This window comes from Rhipicephalus sanguineus, chromosome 8, assembly GCF_013339695.2.
Source record: "Rhipicephalus sanguineus isolate Rsan-2018 chromosome 8, BIME_Rsan_1.4, whole genome shotgun sequence".
In the NCBI taxonomy this organism is placed as follows: Eukaryota; Metazoa; Arthropoda; class Arachnida; order Ixodida; family Ixodidae; genus Rhipicephalus; species Rhipicephalus sanguineus.
Window position 1 is genome coordinate 77,794,573 of NC_051183.1, and position 14,275 is coordinate 77,808,847.

At 48.9% G+C, this 14,275-nt stretch overlaps 1 long non-coding RNA gene across 1 annotated transcript; it reads right to left on the reverse strand.

Annotated features, from left to right (window-relative positions):
* Nucleotides 1-10,001: 10,001 nt before the first annotated feature.
* Nucleotides 10,002-13,397, reverse strand: LOC125759557 (uncharacterized). Its single transcript, XR_007417155.1, has 2 exons — nt 13,340-13,397; nt 10,002-13,125 (listed from the first exon to the last, which is right to left on the reverse strand). It is a non-coding gene; the product is annotated as an uncharacterized LOC125759557 (long non-coding RNA).
* Between the last annotated feature and the right edge of the window lie 878 nt (nt 13,398-14,275).

A 14,275-nucleotide genomic window follows, 5' to 3' on the forward strand; every position in this document is an offset into this window, starting at 1 on the left:
ATAGACGCGCGCTCTGACGTGGGTGCCGACATTTATTTTTTTTACAGGGGAGGGGGCGCTTGAATCTTCTCGCGCTTAGAGGACAAAACACGCATCAAGGCACCCCACTCGCGCTGCGCTGCCTTCAATTTTTTTCCCCTTTTAGATGCGAAAGCATCTTATGCTCGGGGCAGTGTTCGTTCTGCGGCGTCCGCACCCAAACTGCGCATGCGCCATCTCCCCCTCTCCTCGCGTGAGCGTGAGCGCTGCCTCCGCTTCGTTTCTACTCTCCCGTTTCTCTCTCTCCGCCACAGCTGTGCGTGCTCGCTCCCGTTACACTCTCCTTCGAAACGGTGGTATAGACGCTCGCGAAGGTGAACGTAAACGGCAACTCCGGCAAACGTTGCATTCTCCTTCGCAACGGCGCTATGGACGCTCGCGAAGCTGAACGTAAACGGCAACGCCAGCAAGCGAATCTCGAAGCTGCGAAAGCGCGCGTTCGCTGTGCTTCCGTCATTCTCTCTCTTTGCAGCGGAGTGCGAAACGCCATTAACAACGTCAACGTCGGCGCTAGTTGCAGCGGCAGCGCCACCGCCGCGGAGCAGAGGAAGGCTCGGGAAGCCGAACGTAAACGTCAGCGTCGGCAAGCGGTAATCGACAACAACTGTCTCATGAGTCACATAAGAGAAACGGAAACTCGATGCACACCCCCCGCCCATGCCCCCCCGCGATGCTTTCGCATATCATGGTTGCCCGTAGGAGGAGATGATGTGTAATTTTTCCGTCCTCCAAGGAAGGCAATTTGTCTCTATCACACCAAGGGGCTGTATAATCGTTAGAGAAGCCCTAGTTACGGAACTCTGAATCCTCCATAGAGTTAACAGAATCATCTGAATAGTAAGCGTCAAGATGGCCAGCTTAACGGCCGTTCGTAAAAGACCGTTACGAAGAAATAAACGAGATCCTGCTGGTTAGACAGAGTGGCGTGTGCAGAAAGCCACCCAGTTCTGTGTTGCGAGCAATGTTTATGTTTCAAGCATTCCCAAACCACCCAGAGGTCGAAATGTAGTTGTAGTGTTGCAGTTGCGCGCGAATACAACGAACACGTAGCCCCGAGAATTATTCGAAATGGTTCCGTAATAGCCAAGCATTCGTTAAAGGGGTCATGAAGCACCCCTTGGGCTGATTGAAAAAACACATCCTGTGGAAAGCTGACACGGCTATGAACTGCTCTGCCAAATATTACAGTCGTGCGCGCCGCGTAATGGCCACAAGCGGAGCGCGAAGTTGCCGTTTCCCCAGGCACCCTCTTTTCAAACAGAGGCCGGTTCTCACTCTCGTCGGTGGGCGGGGCGTCTGTCCGCTGTACGTCGCAAAGACATAGCATGCTTATTGGCCGATAGCCGACGTAAATCGAGAGCGGCGTTCGGATCAGATGCGCTTCTTGCCGCGGAATGCCGCCACTTGCCGGCGCCGCACTCGCGCAAGCGAATCACAGCGGGAGAGCGATCGCGTTTCATGACGCGCGCTGGCGTAACTTCTTTCCCCCATGCCATCCCTCCCTGTCTAGCTTCCAGTGCGCTCGTCGGCACGAGAAAAGAGAGAAAGCGCTGGGAGCGTGCGCCAAACCCCCGTAACTCCGCTGATTCTTGACGGATTCGAGAAATTTTTGCGGCAATCGATTCGGGAGGCAGTACACTCCGATACTGAGGCCATTAGATCATTACTTGGAAAAGTGGTTCATGACCCCTTTAAATGCGCTTGATAACAGAAACGCGGCCTTCGCTCGTTTCGCTCTTTCCTTCGCTACGTTGCGCTAGTCGCTTGGTTAGTCGGATGGTCTATCCAGTGATGTTCCGTGCAGGGAATTTTCGACCCTCATTTTAGACGAAATGGAAAAAGACAATATTCGCGATATTGCAGGGAATTTCAGGGACGGAAATATTTATTTGGGATGTTCTAAACACTTCGGTTACGAGGCGCCTTCGGATTCTCCAATCGTTTCCGGCGCATGTAGCATGCAAAATCATAGCCTTTGAGATTCGTTCCATTTATTTACACGGAGCGTCTTTTGTTCACTACGGGCGTTAGACTCAAAACCCACATGTGCACAATGCACTTACAGCACATGAGCTCCGAGATCGGAGCTCACGTGCTGTTATAACATTATATATAGAATGTTATATTACTATCTTTGTGCAGGGAAATATGCGGGGATTTTTGTCGATGCATGAAATAGGGAATTTTCGTGCCTCGGAAAGGGAATTCTTCGGTGCGGGCGTCAAGCAACACGACGAGAAAGAACAGAGAGGGCGCGTACCTGGCTAGCAAACATAAGATCCCTCAAGCAAACAAACAAAGAGGCTACTTGCTCGACCAATCACAGCGTCTGCTCCTGGTGAAATCGCCAGGACGCGACGAGCGCTGAGGATACCGGAAAGGTCCCGCGTTCGAGCGCGGGATTATTTATTTTGTGGTGCGCCCGCCGCGCGTAGTGCTTCTGCGTTTGGCATTGTTGATCGTAACGGCATTCTGAACTCGATGCGCGTGTTTACTTGAAATCTAAAAGATATCGGGGTGCTTGAGGGGCATATATTAAGGTTTTTTAAGTTAATCGAGTGGCGCAAAAGTGGGTAAATACGAAATCCCATGCAACAGGAAAGTTGGCTTCCACAGCTCAGTGTGACCTTTTTTATTCACATGTACCGGTACACAAACTGCGAACTAGCTTTGTCACGGTGGGCGATAGTTGTTTCTATAAATCAGACGAATCGTGGACTGACTGTCACTGTCCTTTATTTTTAAGCAGAATTCCTAGGATATCTAATAAGCACGGCGGGCTACGAGAGGCAGAGTTCATCCGCCTAATCCAAGCCTTCGTCCTGAATAAGGTCACTTATTCTCTCCCTTATCTTTACCTTTCTGTAAAAAGAAGAGAACGAAGTAAACACCCTCTTACGCAAAATCTACAAATTCGCTCTCGGAGTACCCGTCCGAACGTCCACCGACAGGCTCATGAAGACAAGCACATTCAACACCTTAAACGAACTCATTGAAGCTCACTTAACCTCACAATATACCCGTCTCTCCAACACACAAACCGGAAGATGCATACTCGAAACTCTCAGTATAAGGCCAACTCCAACCGCTAAAACTAAACACACTATTCCTCACCAAATACACATGAATCTACACATCCCGCCGCTCCCTAAAAACATGCACCCTGTGCACCACGAGCAACGGCGACGACAGCGTGCAAAAACTCTTGCAAAGCGATTTTCTACTTCTAAAGAAGTGCTTTACGTCGATGCTGCCGAATACAGTACCGGTCCCTTTTTTGCCCTCTCACTTGTCAACTCTGAAGGCCAGATAGCTACTGCTGCCTCCATTTGTGCTTCATCCTCAGAGGAGGCGGAGGAAGCGGCTATTGTACCATTCCAAATTATTCACTTATCATCAGTGACTCTAAAACTGCCATCTACAATTTTGGAGCGGGTAGGGTGTCCAAAACAGCCCTCTCCCTCCTCCTGGCCCATCCGCCGCAACAAGATACCGCTTTAATATGGACTCCCGCGCACGCGGGCCTTGCCGGTAACGAAGCGGCTCACGCCAGCGCCCGAGGATTTACGGTCCGGGCGCAGGCATTAGAAGAGTCAAGCTCCGTTTCGACAACGGCTCCGTTTGCTGCGCGGGATCGCCTTCTAACATTTCACGACATCTGCAGCCACTACCGCCTCGGCCGTCGCCGCTAATAGCTAAATCCCCGCGCAGGCGCGAAGTTCTGTGGCGACAACTGCAGACTCGCACCTTTCCCTCTCCTCACCTTCTTCACCTCATGTACCTCTACCCGTCCTCTTGTAAATATTGCTCCGCAACGAAGGCCAATCTCAGTCATGTCATGTGGGGCTGCCCTAAGCACCCCGGTCCCTCCGAAACATATTAAATAATGAGGAGCAGTGGGAGGCTGCCTTGCGCAGCTCGAAACCCGACGCTCAGGAGGCCATCCTGGGTTGGACAGAGAAGGTTGCGGAGGACTACCGTGTGTAGCAACCTCCCCCTATCTCTATCCCTTTGCCCCTTTCCTTTCAAAAGGAGAAATAAAGTTTTTACCTACCTACCTTCATATTCGAGTATCGCTTCATTCCCGAGCTCACCAGTCTGAATTAGCAGCAATGCACATTGCTATAGACTTTCACGTTGCAAGCGAGATTTTTATTGCGATAGCAAATATAAGACACTCCAAGCGAAAATTCGCCGACGGCGTCGTCGCGGTGCCGTGGTGGTCCATACAATGTCCCAAGTACGATAGCAACGATACTCGATCGTTATCCTTACCAACTTGCCGAGTTCTCAACCCTATTAGATAGCAACCTATCGCGCATCGCGTGCGGTACGCGGTGAAATTGAAAGCCTGTGGCAGAGCGCCCGCAGATTTCGCGCACGCGGGGGAAGACGCTGGGCAGGAGAGGGCGGCGAGGAGAGCACGCGTTCCTCTTGCTAGCCCGGCCAGCAGAAAAATAGAGGAGGCGCTGGCCCGGCATGCGAAGGTCAAAGTCGCCAAGCTGCACAGGCCACAAAGAAATGACAAGCGACCTATCTTGCAAGTTATCTACAGCGGTTCCAAAGGTTGAGCAAGTTGGATACTTCGTGTGACTGTCCGCTTCGGCAACCCCGGATCTCCGCGCGCCCAATGTTGCAGTTCGTGTCGTCTCAAAGCGAGAAGCAACTCGATGCAGTTGCTCATTTGTTTGGGCTGTTCATGCCACACCATGCTCGTAAATTTTTTTCAGTACGCGAATGAGTAGAGCAATTTATTGGGCCGATAAAACTAAAAAGAAATGCCCCCACCTCCCCGAAGGGAATCGTGAGGAAATGCGAATGCATTTCTTGCGCCGAGGGAGGGTACCGTTGCCGTCAGACATTCGCCTTCACCGACTTCTGCCATCGCCATGAGAGGCGCCCAGCCGGCGAACGGTCGAGAGTGAGGCGCGAGCGGACGGGAGAGTGGGGCGCAGGGTGGAGAGAGAGCGAACGGTGAGAGAAGGAGCGGCGAAGCACTGCACCATAGCCTCCTCTACACTTTATAGAGGAGGCTATGACTGCACCTACCCTCTCCTACACTCTCTCGCACCACATGCTCCGGTTGCTAGGGGCGAGGATAAGCGCGCGCGCCCGCAGCTGTTGCCATGGGAGAGGGCGCCGCGGACCACGCCGGATGCCTCACATAGCCCGACTAAGAAATGCATTCGCATTTAAAACATCTCTACAGCTGTTCGATGCACTGCTATTTGGTTGGCTGGTTGTTCCTTAGCAATCTGGCGCGACCCACCGGGGCAGTGGCGTAGCCAGGAATTTTGTTCGGGGGGGGGGGGGGGGGGCTCACGTTGCAGCGCAACCTCCTCATTGAATGTTTCGAACGACTAAGTATATGAATAGCATGTATTACCAGTGACAATTTGTATTATATGCTGCAAATCACTTCTTGAATGCTGCGCACTGTCAAGAGCAAGTAAGAAAACAAGTAAAACAAGTAAAAAATTATTGCAGGAGGGAAATACACAGGGTTACACGTGCGCGTAGGAATAGACAACTGGGCAAAGAAAATTAACACAACAGAAATAGAAAAAAGTCACAGTTTCGCCGCAAGGGCGAAGCAATGAATGCGATAGCAAGAAAATCGGCCCGTGATGGACGCGCTGCAACTACCGTTTGTCCATCACTACCCGGCAGCTTCTAGACAGTTTTAATTTCACGTACGTAGGGACTTCTCATACGCAAACGTGAAAAGTACACGTACGTTACGTGCACGACATCTGAAACGCTTTTAGCTACACGTACGCGACGCGCGGTGAGAGCTCCGTCTGCTGAGAATCATGAACACTGCGGTAGCTTGTTCGAGCGCCCGCGCGAGCAGACAGCCGAAGGGCAAGGTTCTCCCTGCGCAAATATAAGAAGCGAGAGAGCTGGCCGACGCCTTTAAGTGCGCCCGTCGCGCTCCTAGCGCCATCTCGCTGGTAATGAAGAAACGCTGCAAACGGTAAAGGGTGTGTATATAACGCTCGCCGTTAGCTACTTGAGGGATGTACGCTTTGTGGAGTAGTGCTTAGCGCACCGCGCTGCGAATTCAGAGGTCGCCGGTTCGATTCCGCGCTTCGAAAGCATTTTTCTGATTTATTTTTCTTTGGGATATTGATGTACATATACATACTTATACATATACGCAGCATGACGACGGCGACGGCAAAAATAAGTTCACGCTGTAATACATTTGCCAGTAATGTTCTGAAAAATGCTTCGGTAAGACAATCCGCAATTTGCTGCCGTAGCTGATTCTACTGGGTTATCGAGTGTGGGGAAAGCGAGCTCGAAAAGACGTTCGTTCCACAAATAATTTCTTTTAAATTTAACGATGGTCACTTATATGAGATATGCAATGAGGCGTTAAGTTCTCTTATTTCCCTATTTATCTTACCCATGCTGGGGAAAAATTGAAACGCATTCCTAACCTAATGTTCTTTCTGCGTGTGGCCCTGCAACAACTTTTCAGCATGGTCAGAACACGCGAGCGAGACGTTATAGCTCATCCGTTTCCTTCCCAGGCCCGCTGGAAACCCAGCACGCGGCCTGTAACTTACGTTTAATTCTCAGTCAGCTAGAATTTGTCCCTTATTCTATCGACAAATGATGCCATAAACCGAAATGACTGCGCCATGAATCCGTAATACACTCGGAGGTCGGTGGCAGATGCGTAGGCTGCACAGTTACTGCGACCGCCGCGGAAGGTCCATGTGCCCGCGCGCGCGCTCGCGATCACACTGAAAGTAAGTCGCACGTTCACAGAAAAAAAAGAGAGAGAAATTGCCCAGGGCCATGATGCGCGCTAAGTAGTAGTAAACAACTTTATTAGGAAAGCCGTCGGTTTCCTAAGCGGAGATGGCTGTCAGGCCGTGCCTGGTTGCCACCTAAGGCACGCACCATCTAGCCCATTTGTTTTCGTTCGCTTCGAGTTTTAAAGACGATGGTCTTCCTTGGGGAACTTAAACATTTTTGGTCTGTCATTCTGTCTGTCCGTCACACGATTCAGCAGCGCGGCTGAACTTTAACCACTTACACGCCCAGCCATCTTCCAACCTTCCGTGAGCGCTCATGCGTGAACATCGAAGAGGCTCACGTTCTCTAAGGAATAGGGGTTATAGTAAAAAAAATATAATGTGCTTACCTTTGCTGGCTTCGGTGTCATGGCTTGGACGCTTTGGCGCAGGTGAAAAAAAATGACGATATTCTTTTCTGCGACATGACCGCACAACAAGCGCCAAATCTCTTCGCGTCCGTGCTGTTGCGACTCGGGTAGCGTAGCCGTTGGGACCACGAGTGGGTGCTGGACCACGTCAGCTGGCGCGACTCCCTAACAATCGGACCGGCACGGCCTTAAATTGGGTAGCAGTCTGTAGGACCGCCGTCAGAACTGGGAGCACGATTGTTGTTGTTTTCTTGTTTACTTTGAGCGGAAAACTTGGGAGGCCACGCCGGTCGGGGTGCTGCGTTCATTCCGGCGCGCGGCGCGACTTGGGCGGCTTTTGGTCAAAGCAGATGCGACCGGATGGGCCCTGACCGCAGGCTTCGAAGTGCCTGCGCGTCGCCCCGCAAAGTACTTGGGCTCCGGAGATGAGGGAGCACATCTGGTTTCTTGTCGCACCCAGGACAAAAAGAGCCCGCTTCCACGCGAGCGGCGGCTGGAAGGGTTGGAAACGCCGTCGTAATGACCTCCCTGATTGCCTAGCGATGCCTTCCGGCTGCGCATGGACGGGCCGCTTCCATGCCCTGGCGCGGCGGTGGCGAGGTGTCGCATCGGTTCGGCCTTGGTTCGGCCCCACCGTTAGCTGTTCGCGCGCTTTCGCGGTCGCGCCACCCAAGGAGGTACAAGACAATGCGGCCTGCTTTTTCGGCACCGCGCGGTCGCCGGAGGCATTCGTCATGTGTGGCGTGCATCAGGCGGCTCAGACGGCGGGTAGGCCCTTGACGCTCGAATGCGTGAACGGCGAGGAGCGGGCACACGTCGCGGGGTTACGGGCGCCCGGTCGCCACCTTTGATAATTGTTTGCGCGCTGACATTCCTTCGGCGCGGTAACCATTTTCGCACTTTGCTTTACAGTGTGGTTCGGCAGAATCGCTGGAGCGGGAGTTGGGGTAACGAGCCCGAAAGTGGTGCCACGTTTAACGTTTTGCGCGGAGGGGGGGGGGAGCAGCGAAGTGGCCCGAGGGTGGTGTCCTTTCAGCAATGGGTTTGACATGCCACCAGGGTTGTTGTTCTTAATCTTATATCACTGCACGCGTACATTTGACAGTGAGTCTACCTAAAAGAAAGAAGTTTTATATGTACATAGAAAAATGCAAACATTTCATTTTGTGTCACTTTTGTATTTAGTTGTCGCATTAACAGCGAAAGCAGTGAGGCACGGAATGCTAAATTTTTTTGTCGCGTTCTTTTCCGCGCGATTTTTTGTAACCACGGAAAACAACACGTGAATAAAAGTACTCGCGCCTTGCGCTAAATAAATGTGAAAAATAATCTCTGGGGATTAACAGCTCATCTGAACTGGGGATAAAAAGATCATTCGCATGGAGTCTGTGAGCGGAACGACTATTCGTCTGGCGAGATGATCTGTGAAGACTAAAAGTTGCCTTGTAGAAGTAACTGCATGGAGAGTAAATGTTAGATCCGGGGACGTTAGTCATTAAAAAATTAATGTACTTAAACCTGCGTCGCCTTGTAGAGCTTCTAGGTTAGGAAGAACACAATGGCAGACGCCGGCTGCGTGAAAGTAAGGTAAAAATAGGAATAATCGGACCACAGTCAATTTTTTTATTGTTCAAAAAAGAAAAAGTGATACCCTGTTTCACAAATTGCATCGTTGAAAAAAAAAAAATCTTGCAGAAAAGCCACCATCCAGAACCATTTAACTGTCCATGGTATTGTCGTGCTCGAAAAAAAAAAATACATTTTAGACGACATCCTGGTTGGTTTTCGGTGAAGGTGGTTATTTCGGACGGCGGTGTATAATAGAACGAAAAAAATATAAAAAATTCAAGGGGTGGCGGGGAGGCTGAAGCCCAATAAATCTCACCCCCCGGGCGACGCCCCTGGTCGGCGGTGAAAGAGAGCACGAAAAATTTCGGGGGGGGGGGGGCTGAAGCCCCATAAGCCCCCCCCCCCCGTCCCTGGCTACGCCCCTGCACCGGGAGGATCGGCCACGAAACGGGTGGTACTTTGTCTTAGAAATGAAATCGTTTTATATTCTAAATATATGTTTAGAAATATATAATTTACGAAATAACTCATTGGTATAATCAAGCCAAAAAGAAATAGTAATGACAAGCCAGTACGGATAGCAGAGGCGTAGCCAGAAAATTTTTTCGGGGGGGGTTCAACCATACATTATGTATGTTCGTGCGTGCGTTTGTATGTGTGCGTGTATATATACACATGCAAAATTGAAAAATTTCGGGGGGGGTTTGAACCCCCCCAACCCCCCCCCCTTGGCTACGCCCCTGATGGATAGATATCAGTTATTTGCTAAAACTGACTTTTCCTTTATTCACATAGCAGTTTTCCATGCAATATATTTGACCTTCAAACTTCTGAAAAATTTAGAATACAAAAGCTTCAAAATTTCAAGCGGCATAATTTTAGATTGCAGAATAATTGTATGTACAGCCATGTATGCTATCATCCCACACTTCAAGGATGAACAGGCGGGCATAAACGGCGCTTTAGGCATGCATGATTTCTGATGCAGTATATATGGCGCTAGTCGGATGGTTTCCTGGCTGATGTCATGTGCCAACAACAGAACAGACATGCCGAGTGCAGGAGTGTTATTCTCGACAATGCTAAGTTTTGCCATACTGTCAGATTTCGTAATGGCGGAGAGTTGACCAATGATGGCGCAATTTGACATGTCCAAAATAGCAGCCCTGTAAGGTCAGGGAACAGAGAACCACAGTAAGACGTATAATATATATATATATATATACTTTTTTTATTCACTTTCAACAGTATCTTTTTTTCTTCTTTCTGCGAGTTACTTTCGTATCTGACCATTGCGAGCATCTGATCAATCGTGACAAAGCAACAAGACACGCGTGTCCACTTCAGGCGCGCCACGCATCCATAGCTGCAGTGGTCGAAACAAAGAATCCGACGTAAGACATTCGAAAGGAAAAAAAAAAAGAACTCCGCTGGCAATGCAGCACGCAATCTTTATGTACACGGCAGGCACTGAAGGAAAAAATGAACGCGCACTTTATTTCAACCATTTTCACTTTACCACCTGTCACTGTGCATCATCAGCGTCATGCCGACACATACTATCGGAGAAAGTGCCCCTCCCCCCTTCCGCCCTAAAGTACTGCAGCAACATCACTAGGTATTTATAGAACAGCGCATACCACAGCCGCAACATCGTAAGACATAAAGGGGAACAGGCAGCGCTGACGGCGACATCTTGCGACGTGGCGCTCGACCGTAACGCGTGGCCTCCGCGATCAGCTCCGGCAGCGCGCCGTTACGGCGCACCGCCGGAGCTGATCGCAGAGGCCACGTGCAGGGAACGTTTTTTTGTCTTGAAGGACACAATTTGAAGAAAACAAAAATAACCATCCTGGCATGCATGTCGCTGCCAGCTGCTACTGGAGCAGCGGATGAGTCGAACATACTAAGTCACTGTAAAATTTCCTGGACAACTCAATCATTTCATTGAAAGAATGAATGAATATTAAAAGTACGGGCGAGGCGGGGGTAAGAGGGGATTAACCCCTGTCCCGTCCCACTCTCGAGAAGAAAATGTTGAGGGGCTAGCTGTTCCATTATAATACAAGATTATGCACTCGACCCTTGTGTGTTTTTTCTTGTGCGACGTCCAGTTTGTGGACTTGCACATTCAGTAGTCAGTCATTGCTTTATATTAAAGTACAATAAAGACAATGCTGATGTTATAACAGCAGATAGCCAACAACATTTACTATCATTTAGCCAAAGTAAAGCAACACAGCCAAAACTTAGCCACCTCTAGCCATCCTTCAGCTAACGCCAGCCAGCACTGACAAATCGTTGTTGAATTCGGTCAGCAGTATTGATTGCACACCCTTACGGAACGAGGGTGCAAGAGGCCCAACAAAACGATGTCTTCGATAAAAGTTCTCTAAACCTCGGTTAGAAATGCCGGGTCGCAAGATGTCGTAATGAGCACAGCTTTATCTACAGATACACACGGCAAAGTCTATGCTTCTCCGTTATAACTTTCCACTGTCTGCGTCAGTCAGCCAGACATGCATACAACCGCCGTGATGTGAAAATGGGTACCTGTTTGTCTTCACAAGGCATCTATAACAATTTGCAGCAGAAGAGAAATGAAACGACCAGGGAAAGTCAAAGGCATTTGAATAGCCCTCGACGGGCTTCTTACCAGTGCATGAAATCGTCTAGAAAAAGAAAAAGACCTGTCCAACATGCATAGAACAATGTAATCCTTGCAGATTTCCTTCTCGGGGGCTAACTGGAGAACAGTCAACGTCGCAGTAACTAGCAGATTAGAATCTTTTTTGGAAAATGTCACGCAAATGGCACAGATCATTGACATTGTTTCCTTACACTTTAGCAAAGGCAAAACTTTGGCAAGCAATAAATTACGGTAGACCCTATGCCGCCTTGTTTGCGGCTTAACGACTTACTGCTTTGAACAATGCATTCATGTACTAGTTGGTGCGTATCCATAACTTTTTAGTGTAAAAAGAAAAAACGCAACATAAGGAAGGTGACAGGACAAGGTGCCTTCAACTGTCATCTTTCTTGTTTTTTTTTTCTGCACTAAAAAGTTATTATTGATATTGTTTAGCAATATTCCGCAGCAGCAGCATAGACAACTGAGCGTCATCATCTGATGTGTTGAGAGCAAAAAGATGCGTTTACAGTTCAACGCATTCCTGCGAGCGGAACAATCGCATTCTTTCATTACTGCAAGGAAATACGCTCTAAAATATCTTACACTCGTTGAGGTATACGCATTATCCCACAACTCGGTTGAATCCTACCCCTTTACAAAAGAGGCACAAAACTTTAAAGAGTTTGCACACTCTGGGATGTATTTTTGTCACGCACCAATATTAGTCATTTGGCTTGCTTTAGTTTCCTTCCTTGAAAACTATGCATGCTACTTCCAATCAAGAATGCTACATCATGCTGAAAACACACATGCTGTTCATTAACTGAAAGCACCAGGCACGTGGTGTTAAATTGAGAAAAATAACACAAGATAGATGACGACCATTACTTTCCTGACAAAGGTACGGACCTGATGGTTGTAAACCAATTTAAAGTACAGAGTACTAAACTTGTCATTGAAAACATTTGTTTTTTTCCAACATGCGGGGAATTTGCTGCTGATTGGAAAACACAACGGCAGTGGTGGCTTTGATAAGGTACTCTCTGCGCAAACTCCAGCTCAAAAGTTCCCATGCCACCGAGCTCATAATAACAACAGTACAGCGGTGGTGTTCGGGCTGCACCCCTGGTACTTCAAGAACTCTGGCCTCAGTTACACCTTCGCAAGGCTAGTTTGCACATTGGATAACGTGAGGCTTTGGTATGAGCAGACAAGCGCAAAAAAGGCATAGACGCTTGACAAGACAAGCAGCCTAAAGCCTGTAGTCATTTACGAGTGTCTGTCCATGCCAGAACTGTCAACGAATGCTCTTTTTGCATCTCTGTCTCAAGCTCTGCAGTACCAGGAGAGACATTAAGAGGAACGACACATGGTTGCGACAGTCCCTAATGCAAACATGCATGCAACATTGCCACAAGTAATGGGCCAAAAGGGAGATGCGACACATACGCTGAACATGAAGCGCTCTGTGCCATCAGTGTCAGACAGCCCGCTGCTCTGTATGAAGATGTCAGTGTTTACGAGCATGAAGTGCCCTGTGCCTTCAGTGTCACAGGTAGCACGCTGCTCTGGCCGACTATGTCAGTGTTCACGAACGTGAAGTGCCCTCTGTCACCAATGTCCCAAACAGCGCACTGCTCTGCCTGACGATGTCAATATTTATGAACATGAAGCGCCCTGTGCCTTCAGTGTCACAGGCGGCACGCTGCTCTGTGTGAAAATGTCAATGTTCACGCACATGAAGTGACCTGCGCCATAAATGTCATAGACAGCACTCTGCTCTGTCTGACGATGTCAATGTTTACGAACATGAAGCACCCTGTGACTTCAGTGTCACAGACAGTACGCTCCTCTGCCTGACGATGTCAATGTTTATGAATAGGAAGTGCCCTGTGCCCTCAGTGTCGCAGACAGCACACTGCTCTGTGTGAAGATGTCAAATGTTTTTGAGAATGAAGTGCCCTGTGCCTTCAGTGTCCCAGGCAGCACGCTGCTCTGTCTGACGATGCCAATGTTCAGGAACATGAAGCGTCCTGTGCCTTCAGTGTCACAGACAGCATGCTCCTCTGTTTGAAGCTGTCGGTGTTTACAAATGATGTCTTGTGTCCATGACAAAAAAAAAAACGAGAGCGTCATCCATGTCATAAGCATATGTGTCACTCTCCCTCTTGTCCAGTTACACTCAAACCTCATTATAACAAAGTCGCATCTGCCATGAAAATAACTTCGTTATATGCGAAAATTCGTTATAAACGATTATTAACACTGTAGCTATTACAAGACTATTCTTCATTTACGTCGTTATAACCAATAATTCGTTATATCCGTGTTCGTTATAACAAGGTTTGAGTGTAGCTGATCAGAGTTAACGAAAATATCTCCACATTTAGCCCAGATGGCCAGCAAAACATCCAAGTACTTGCCACAACATTGCCCTGCAACAGTGTCGGACGCCATACATGCAGTAATCAACCTTAAAAGGTAATCAGCTTTGAACAACTGCAGTGAAATGGGAATCGAAACAAACACTACAGCGCGTACACTGAAGCAGCATTCATGCAACCACTTTTGTTTTCAGAGCATGAAAACATTTACGCCCGATGTGCAATGAAACTGCCGTGAACGGTTTCAGACTTCTGACACCCTACGGGAGAGCACTCGGGGATTTCCTAGCAAGCCGCGGGCAGTGTACCCTCCTCCTAAATGGCAGTGTAACGAATGAAATGATAAAAGGGATACATGCACGACTGCAACGACAAGTCCCGTTTAAAATACGACAGTCTACGTGCTTGTCCCAATCAGTGACTACCGAGCGGCCGACGCAATATTTTTTTTTCCATGGACTAGTTGTAGAC